This window comes from Monodelphis domestica, chromosome 8, assembly GCF_027887165.1.
Source record: "Monodelphis domestica isolate mMonDom1 chromosome 8, mMonDom1.pri, whole genome shotgun sequence".
Classification (NCBI taxonomy): domain Eukaryota; kingdom Metazoa; phylum Chordata; class Mammalia; order Didelphimorphia; family Didelphidae; genus Monodelphis; species Monodelphis domestica.
In genome coordinates, this window is record NC_077234.1 from 42270205 (window position 1) to 42281051 (window position 10847).

Below are 10847 nucleotides of genomic sequence, written 5' to 3' on the forward strand. Positions count from 1 at the left end.
TTGATCTATTGAGAGGAAGAATTCCTTCCCTGGGTGCTCCCTACCCAAATTAAATCACAGGTCCAAAAAAAGAAGAATGCTTACGTCTTGTTTACCTAGAAATACAACCACTAGAATCCTTCCAAGGGTGGTTAATGCTTTCTTTTTAGGAATTACATTCTGTGGGTATTCATATTTAGAGTTATAATATTAAAATTAAAAAAGGTTTCTTAGCCTTAAACCAGATTTTAAAAATCTGAACACTTAGAAGCTATTAGGATTTCCTTTGTACTTGTCACTTCAATTTTCAGTGCTGTAAAAATGTCTAAAAAAAGGCTTTTTAGCCTCAAACCAGATTCTTAAAATCTGAATACTTAGAAGCCACTAAGACCCCCTGAGAACTTGTCACTTCAATTTTCAGTGATGTATATGCAATTAATTTGTTTCCTAATGTATGTACATTACTGCCCAGCACTGCAATTCCTGTGTGAGATATTCTTCAGGGTTTGTGCATGCTCTGTTTTCAGCAGCACAAGAATTCTGATTCCAATTGTGCTGTTTTCTTAGTAATGCTAACTAGCGTTCTGGAGCATTAACAGAAGAGCAGAAGCAAAAACCAAACCAGAAAAGTAGCTCTGGAACTCCCCTCCCCACAAGAAGTACTAATGAGACAGGAGGAGACAATGCAACTGAAGATAAGATTGGCGAATAACTAGATCTCGAGGAGACATACTCAGAAATAGAGGCTACGCCAGTATCTGAAATCTGTCGCTACTGAGCAGACACCAAATAATTGTGTCTTAAATCCCTGTTAAAAATAAAGGCAGAGAGACAGTGTGGCAGAGAAGATAGTGGGGCTGGCCTCAGACTCAGGAAGAAGCGGGCACAAGCCTAGCCTCCAACTCGCGCATCTATGTGACCACGGGAAAGGAACTGAATCTCTCAGTGTCTTCAGGCAAGGCTTTAAGGTGATAAATTATGTACAAGCTGTCAATGGGCACTGTTGGAGGGAACTAGCCCACACTGACGAAATCACAGTATTGAACCCCCATTTTTTTTAAAAGGAAGAGAAGACAAACAAGTCAATGAATTCAGAAGACTAACAGAACCATCTCACTTGTTACCTGGCAAGCTTGGGAGTTCTTCCTTAAGCTGTGTTTATATTTTGCTTGCTTAAAGTAGTTCTTTCATTTTAACTCTTATTTTACAAACATGTCTAGTTACAGCCTGACACTTTATTCCCCCGATGAGCCCCATATGGAATAATAAATGTATGTGGCAAAAACATTTCTTTTGTGGCTTTTCTAGGGATTATAAATTTGGAAAAGACTTTAGAGATTATCAAGTCCTATCCCCTCAATTTGCAGATGAAGACACAGAAACAGGCAAGTTTAGTGGCTTGTCTAGGGTTATATGGCTAACAAATATGGGAGGTAGAATTTGAATTCAGATCTTCCTGACTGAGGCCAGCAGTCTAATCACTGTGTCATGTAAGCATTCGATGCTCAATTTTTATATTCTTCATGTTATCAATTATTTATTTCCTGTTGATATGGCAATTATTTATTACTTATTAACATATTGTTCATAAATTGAAAAATAATAAGATCATCATTTCATTTCCAGTACTCATGTCATGGCATAGAAGTGGTATCACAGCAATCAATCTATCAGAACTTCCATAATGAGAGAGCTAAAGGGCCAGGGAGAGGCATTCTCTCAAATGTCCAGGGTTCTAACCATTTATGGCTTTAGAGAACACAATCAAAATTTGGAATTGCATTTGGAAACTGAAAGGGAATCGATGCCAAGGGCATCATTTCAGTATGTTTTTAGCATTCTGGGACCAATCCACTCACTGTATTCTGCAACAAATGCCATTTCTACGTGCTTTGTAGGGATAAATACAAGAATCCTTTGGAAATAAACTCATCTAGATACACAAGAGCATATCTGAAGGTCTATATGACCTTACTAGGAAGTCTCAAAATAAGATTCTGGTCTGGAAAGATAGCGGAGAAGGAGATAATAAAAGTATATTTATTAATCATAGAGGGGAGAGGATAAGACTTGGGGGATGTTTGATAAACCCTGGGACTATTAGGATGAGATGACACCCTCAGAAGGTTGTAATAGATAGTTTGAGGTAAAATAAAGCAATTACTGCTTTTCATAGGAAACATGATCAACTCTTTGGGATTCAGAAGCATGATTCCATCTACATAGACTCCCTATCGTTAAATCATGGTCAACTTAAGAGTGCCAGATAATCACCTGAAAGTTTAAGACTTGCCCAGCATCACAAAACTAGTTTTTGTCAGAACATGAACTCAGGTCTTTCTGATTTCTAAACCTGAAACTCTAGCCACTGTGTGATAGTGTGATGAATAGTAGTCACTGAGACATGAGGAACTTTAAAATATTACAATTTTACAGTAGAGTTTAGTACAGGACCTGGAACATAGTAAGCACCTCATAAATGCTCTATTTATCTATCTATGTTTATCCATCATTTTTCTTTCTTTCCTTATTCCTTTCTCTTTTTCTTCTTTCTTTTATCTATCTACCACCTTTATTTTCTTCTTCCTTTATATTGTCTCCCTTTCCCTCTTCTCTTTCTTCTCTCTACTTGTGTCTATCCATCTATCACCATTCTTTCTTTCCTTCTTCCTTTATCTTTTCTTCCTTCCTTTTCTCTCTTTCATCTATATCTGTCAAGAATGGATGTCTTTTCCCTTTTTTTGTTTCTCTAGCATTTAGCACAGTAGCTGAACATAAAAGATTCTTGCTGATTAACTGATGATCTATCTACCTATTTATATTTATCTAAAGAACAGCTCATGGTGCAGTGGGAAGAGAGCTGAATTTAAAAGTCAGATTGATTGAAATCTTGATTGAAATCCTAATTTTGCCATTCACTTCCAGTCTAGCTTTAGGCAAATCTCTGAACCCCTCTGATGCCTCAGTTACCACAATTGTAAAATGGGCAGGAGGTTAGCTTGGATATCCTCAAAGGCTCCTTCCTGCTCTAAGTCTAGGCTCCTCTGATGTGCCAGGCAGGACCCCCTCCCAGATAATTGGTCCCTTTGAGACAGTGACTAGTCCTGATAGACATCAGTGGCTGTCCTGGATTTTCTAGGGGCTGCCTTTGGTACGATGAAAGGCCATGGTGTGTGCCAACATTTCTGTACTAATGCACCTTTTCACCAGTGAAAGATGATCAGCCTTTCACTAGGAGCACGCCCAACAAGGCTCCATTACCGTATCTGGCTCTCGGGTCATCAATGTTTCAAGACCAGTCTGGATTATAGATTGCAGGAGGGAAAGGTCACTGTTTAGCAGAAAGAAGAGGTCTCCTAGGATCCTGGGGATGCAATTTATGTTTTCCTTTTGACTTAAAACTGTAAATGTGACTAGAATCTTATTCTGGCTGCACAATTGTTATTTAAGAGGCATTCTCTACATTGCTTTGGGAAGCAGAAAGTCTCTAGGTGTATTTCTGTGGAATGCTTTTGCTGATCTCTCCCTCTCCCCATGGTTATTGTTTCTGCCTCCCAAATATTGACTTTGTATTTATTTATTTTAAAAACCCTGTCTTCCATCTTAGAATCAATATAGAATATTGGCTCCAAGGCAGAAGAGTGGTAAGGGCTAGGCAATGAGTAATTTGTCCAAGGTCACACAGCTAAGAAGTACCTGAGGCCAAATTTGAACCCAGGACCTTCTGTCTCTAGGATTGACTCTCAAACCACTGAGCAATCTGGCTGCCCCCTACCTTGCATTTATAATGAACACAATGAGCATTTCTACTTATTTATATGGTGTTTCTCCCCAAAGAATGTACATTTTTTTGATGGTGGTGACTGTTTCACTTTTGACATTGTGTCCTCAGTATCTGGCATTTAATGGAGACATGGCTTGATTGACTGATTGATGCTGAAGAATAGATCCTTTGTCAGTTGTGATCCCCAGTGCTTGGCCAGAGAAAGAAAAAGCAAAACCAGTACCTGTCCTCAAGGAAGTTACAAGGGAGACAAAGTATATGGGTTGGGTGAGTATATGAGTCGATTTCTAAGCTTCAGTCCCATCATGGGGTTGGGTGATTCTGTGAAAACAAGGTAGCTGGGTGGATCAATGGGTAGAATCCTGGACCTACAGTTAGGAAGCTTCATTTTCATGAGTTCAAATATGTACTGACAAGCTGTGTGACCCTGGACAAGTCAGTCATTTAATCCTCTTTGCCTCAGTTTTCTCATTTGTAAAAGGGCTATCACTTCAGTATCTACCAAGAAAATGTCCAATGGGGTCACAAAGCATTGTAATGACTGAAGATAAGCAGCATCTAGCTAACATTTTCTATTTAAAAAAAGGAAGTACAGTGTAATAGCTAAAATATTAGACTTGGAATCAAGAAGACCTGGAATCAAATCTTGCCTCAGGTGCTTATAAGATGTATAACCCTAGAACAAGCCACTTCACTTCTTTTGTCCGCCTCAGTTTCCTCATCTGTAAAATGAGAAGGTTGGACCTGATTCCCTCTAAGATCATTTCCAAGACTGAAACGATAATCCTATGACTTCTCCTTTTGGCCAAACTACAGTAAAGAGTATTCAATGTGTAGCTGAATACTGAATGCAAATTCAGGCAATTTCAAGCCAGCCTCAGCACTTAAAGAAAAGCTTCTGAAACCTTTCAGCAACTCAGCAGTGTGAGTGCAGAAATGCTGGTTCAGGAGCGAGAAGAAAATGTGGATTAGAACACATGGGGAAAAGAAACCTATTCTACTCTTAACCGATAAACTCTAAAAAAAAAAAAAGCTTAATTATAGCAGAGGCAGAAAGTGTCTATGAAACTGGAAACAGCCATAGAAGTAATGGGATGTTTGGGTTATTATTGCTTAGTCTAGAAATTCCAATTTAGGCTGTGTCTTGACTTGCATACCTAGATGTGTTGCAGTGAAAATGACAACAATAACAACTGTTCTAATTGTAAGTTTTCGTCCAGACATCTGCTGCCCATATACTTATGTATGTATATATAGAACTTCATAGTTCATAATTCTTTTCATAGAATATAGAACTAAAAAGGACCTTAGAGGTAATCTAGCCCTTCATTTTGAAGCCAAAGGAATTGAAATTCAAAGAGGGGCAGAGATTTATCCAAGGTCACATAAGCAGGATGGAACAGAGCAGGGAGGTGAACCCAGTGATTTGTCCAAAGACACATAGGCAGTATAGAGCAGAGCAGGGAGGTGAACCTAGTGACTTGTCTAAAGTCGAATAGGCAGTATAGAGCAGAGCAGGGAGGTGAACCTAGGTCACTGAAGGTCAAATCCAGCATCTTAAAATTCTACTTTGTGTTTTAATGTGGAAAGTTAAAGTCAGTCTACCAACACTCCTTGTTAAAAGGCAAATAGAATTTTCTTGATTGGATTATGCTAATTGATTGTGAGGGCATTAAATTCTCCAATGAAATAATAGCTGAATTTCCCTCCTTCCTCCAGAATGGGAACAGCAATGAATAATCAGCACTAGAAGGTTCTTTCAAATTCCAGGATTCTGTGGAGTTAAAGGAGGAGTTTGAAAGTGAAGAGCCGGCTATTTAAAGTACAGAGTTTAGGAATGAATTATGTGCTCCTTAGTACTATTTTTAAAATTCAATTTTATCCCAAGGAGAAAAAATATCCTAGATTTATTTGTATCTTATTTCTAGAATAATGCCAACATTGATGAAATTACTGATCACTTTCATTCCCTGAATCTATACAGAAGATTTTTACAAACTTTACAATGCTATATAAATGTCAGCTATTATTATTTTTCTTATTATTATGGCCACTAATTGTATTACCTGGGTGTTGATTGAGAGCAAATAGCCTGGATTCTGTGATTATTGGATAATAGAATCAGATCTAGAAGGGACCTTCTGTTCAGCTTCCTATAGAATAGATGAGGAACTGAATCAGAAAAATTAAGCCACTTTCTGTGGTCCCATAGATGAGAAGTATATGCTGTGGGAATTGAACCCTCATTTTCTTCATTCCAAGACCAGCACTATCACCACAACTCCATGCTGCCCTTAATCTTGTAGTTCTCAATTATTAACATGTTCTCTATTGTCCCTACATAGTACTCACGTCCTGGGAACATCTGGATTTGCCTTATTTCTAGCTCTCCTTTGGGAGCACTCACTTCCCTTGCAAGCATCTAGCTAATGGAATGGAATTTTTTTTTAATACAAAATAGAGAAGACAGAAAAGATTCATACCTAAAGTCAAAGATAATGAAGAAAACTTTCTCCTTTGATGAGTCATGCCATAATTTACAAATGTAAAGTATCTGTGGGAAAATATTGGTCTTCAGATACTCCGGGAGCAGTTGAGAATCATTGAAAGTGCTGTACAATCTCCCAAATTAGATCTGTTTTGGTTTCACCTCCCTGTTTACCTTTGGGTCCAGCTCCCTGTCCATGAACAGTGACTATCCAAAGATGCAAACATCGTTAGACTTATTTCACAATGGGCTGCCCATCCAGCTGCATATCAAAATCTGAACAATATGCTTCCTGTGTAGCATAATAGACCAATCTCTTTTGAGTAAATATGGATCATTATGAAGAAGCTAAAGAATTGAAGGGCTTGATAGAAGCAGCACATTGCCATCTGCCAAAAGGAATTTCTGGAGAACATTACCAGTTATAGAGCATCTCTCTTCAGGTTGAAGTTGGTAGAGGACATCCTCCCTGACACTAGGGAATACCACTGGGGAACACTACTGGGGAACATGGTTCCCATTTTATGACTTTCTAGATTTCAGTCAGCTATTCATTCATTGAGGATTATTGAACAAAATGACCTCTGTGGTGGCGTCTATCCAGGGTTCTTGTTTGGTCTTATCATATTCACGATAGAGATCTTGTTGGAGCAGATTTCAAGGCTAGATTTTATTTTATGAAGAAAAATGCCTTTTGAGAACATCAAACAATAACTATAGCGGGCTCTTGTATTCTCAGCACCTTCTAGTCAATCGGGTGACAGTCAAGATGTGTTCTGTTGGTGAAAATCTCAAAGCCAGTACAAAGAAACAGACAGAAGATGGATGGAATGTCATGTGCAAGGAATGGCAAGCAGGGGAGTATGGTTGTATCACAGTATGTGAAGGACAGAGGAACGTAAGAAGAAGACTGGGAAGGAAGGAAGAGTCCAGACTGTGAATTTTTCAATGGCAAAGAAAGAATAAGGAGCCACTGGGATTTATTGATCAAGGGGATGACATGCATAGGCATGCTCTTTGGCAGCTGAGTCGGGAATGAATTGGTATAATAGTATAATAATAGGAAGCATTTACATAGCATCAACTATATGTCAGGCACTGTGCTAAGCGCTTTACAATTATTATCTGATTTGATTCTCACAATAGCTCTAGGATGTAGGTGCTATTATCATCCTCACTTTGCAGATGCAGGAACTGAGGCAACTATTGATTTGCCTAAAACTTTGGTCTTCCTGATGCCAGACCTGGGGTTCTATTCACTGTGCCACCTATCTGCTACAAGGGAGAAGAATCAGCTACTCTAGGCAAGAGATGGTAATCATCTAAACTAGTGTGGTAGTTGTATGAATAAAGAAAAGAACATGTATATGAGCGGTGTTATAGAGAATGAAAGGAGAAGATTTGGCAAGTGCCTGGACATGTGGGGTGAACAGGAGAGAGAGACGTCAGGAGTGACAGATTTTGAAATGCCGGGAAGGATAATGACACTTTCAATAGTAATAAAGAAATTCAGAAGAGGAGAGAATAAGAGGGGGAGAGGAAATATAACAAGGTCTATTTTGGATTGATTTAGTGTGAGGTGTTTATCGGACATCTAGTTGGAAATGTTCAATAGACATTTGGTGTTGTGGCTTGATGCTAAAGCCTTATAAATCGATCTGAGAACTGTTTGTCCAGAGATGATCACAGAATCCCTGAAAGGTCACCAGAGGATAAAGTATAGAAAGGAAAGAGAAGAGGGACTCAGATAGAGCTTTGGGGGATACTACAGTTAGTAGGCATGACATAGATGAAGATCCAACAAAAGAGACTGAGGAAAGGGATTGGAGGGAGGTGGATCCTTCATATGTCTTTTTGGGGGTCAAGTTTGATCACTTTACATTTATTTTTGATTGTTTTGTGGTTATTGCTCTATTAACAACAGTGTAGTCATTGAGCATACTGTTGTCTCAGCTCTGCTTACTTTTACTGTTCATCATTTCACGTAGCTCTCCCCTTGCTTCTTTTTTCTCCCTATTGTTTCTTACAGCACAGTAATATTCCATTATATGTACCACAATTTGTTTAGTCATTTCCCAAGTTATGGGTATCTACTTTATTTCTAGTTCTTTACTAATACACAAAGTGCTGCTATAAATATTTTGGTGTTTGTAGGGTCTTTATTTTTATCAGTGACCTTATTGGAATATGTGCTTGGCAGTGAACTCTCTGGGTCAAAAAAGGATATTGGACTTTTTTTTAATCATGTTATTTGCACAAATCCAAACTGCTTTTCAAAATGGTTTTACTAATTTACAGCTCCACTAACACTATGAATGGAAGCTTCTTTTCTGATGAGAATGCTGGCAATCATCATGACCCTCAAAACAAAGATGGCGGGGCCTTGTTAGTAATTAGCAAAAATGGTTTACCTATGTAGAAAAGCTTTCTGCTACAAATTAGGAGACCATACAGTTTCTAAAGTTAAAAAGGAGGTTGTTAAAAGGAAAAGCACATTCTCCTTTTTCTTCCCATGTCTGTCATTTCTTTAGGAAAAAATGAAGACTGCATTTATTTCTTAATTGCTTAATTTGTTCTGAATCTTGATTACTGCCAACCTGATGGAAATATGATTATGTTAAAAGATAGAAGTACCGGAGAAAAGGTAGGGAAATCAGTAGCTGTGATCTCAATTGCAGAAAAGGAGAGACCAAAGAGGTTTATTCCCATGTGTTCAGGTGGCACTCAGACACCCATTGGGATGTCTGTCTGGTAACTGGTACTCCCATCCCCCAATATGGGGATTGAAATAAATGAGCTTGCATTTGTCTGTTCACTCAAAGTCTGATTTTCTGTCTTTAATCTCTATGTCCTCTTTATTTCTATATAGAAATCCCACAAATTCAGTTTGCCTGATTTTTTTCACCACCTATCTTAGGGAGATGGCTATTGGATAGCTGTTATAATATTCCATATAATTTTTAAGGTTCCTTAGTCTCAATAACTTACCTCCCATTTCTATAGTGTTTTAAGACTTACAAATCAGGGATATCTATATGGCTCAGTGGATAGAGAGCCAGGCCTAGAAACAGAGGTCCTGGGTTCAAATTTGGTCTTAGACACTTCCTAGCTTTGGGACTCTGGGCAGATCATTTAATCCCCATTGCCTAGCTCTTATCACTATTCTGCCTTGGAACCAGAATAGTATTACTTCTAAGATAGAAGGTAGTTTAAAAAAGACTTACAAAGTGCTTTTCTTACAATGATTCTTCAAGTATTGTAACTTCCATTTTAAAGTTAAGTAAGCTGAGTCAAAGGCATTAAGTGACTTGCCCAGGGTCACATAACTGAACTCATGTCTTTGACTCAAAACATAGAACTTTTTTTCTACGGATGTGCTGGAGCCTGCTCAAACTGGATTAGGAGAGCCAATTATTCGATTTTCAATGTGAGCATTTATATCTTGGAAATAGGCAAGTGCTACAAATCAGGACCTGATTTACTGTTTTGCTAATTGTCTAGACTTACGAAAGTGATGGTCAAAATGTCATTAACATAGATTAAACATAAGCTATGCCATGCCTTTTGGAATATTTGTTGTTAACACTTCTTAGGACACACTTGCTCTTTCTAGAATAACTCACTGCCTCTGTAAATATGTTATGATTAAATATAAGGATAAAGGCTGAAACTATGATTTCATTGGAATGGGATACTGTCTAATGAGGATACTCCCTCCATTGATGCAACTTATATCCTTCAAGTGTTGAGTGGAGCTCTCACCAGTTAAGTGACCTGTCCAGGGTCACACAAACAATATATGTCAGAGGTGGGGTCAGAAAGCATTTCTGTCTGGCTCCGAGGCCATGCCTTTATTCACTACTCCTGTAAGTCTTACATTTGTTAGAATTAAATAACAATTCCTCACGCTATTTCATTTGAGCCTCATAACTAATCTGTGTGCATGGACTTATCAGTATTAATTAACCCATTTAATTGATGAGAAACTAAAGCTTAAAGAGGAAATGTTACTAGCCCAAGGTCATAAAACTAGTAAGAATTTAAAAATAAAAACAATAATTATAACAACTGACATTTATATAGAACTTTAAGACTTCATATGGAGCATTGTTCTCTCTCCTAGATGTCACATTTCAAGAAGGATATTGACAATCTGGAGGGTGTCTTGAGGAATTTAGGCAAGAGGGTCAAGGGGTTTGAGTTCAGGTTTTGTGACATTAGTTGGAGGAACTAGGCTCAATCATCCTGGAGAAGACTCAAGGGACACATAATACTAGTCTTCAAATATCCGAAAGAGCTATCCTATGGAGAAGGAATTATTTTTTTCTGTTTAGTTCCCAAAATCAGAACCAAGAGCAATATAATTTTGATTAGACTCACTTTATAGATGAGGAAACGAAGGTTCAGGTTTGGCAATGGGTAGAAGTTGCAGAGAGACCGATTTAGGTTAGATATAAGGAAAAACTTCCCAACAATTTGTAGTAGTTCAGTCATCTCATTCAGGTCCAACTCTTCATGACCCATTTGGTTATTTTTTTTGGCCAAGATAACAGAATGGCTTGCCATTTCCTTCTCCAGTTCATTTTATAGGTGAGG

At 38.1% G+C, this 10847-nt stretch overlaps 1 protein-coding gene across 9 annotated transcripts in view; it reads right to left on the reverse strand.

Moving 5' to 3' along the window:
- PEX5L (peroxisomal biogenesis factor 5 like) overlaps nt 1-10847 on the reverse strand; it is a 298559-nt gene that overhangs the window by 76392 nt on the left and 211320 nt on the right. The window lies entirely within an intron of this gene.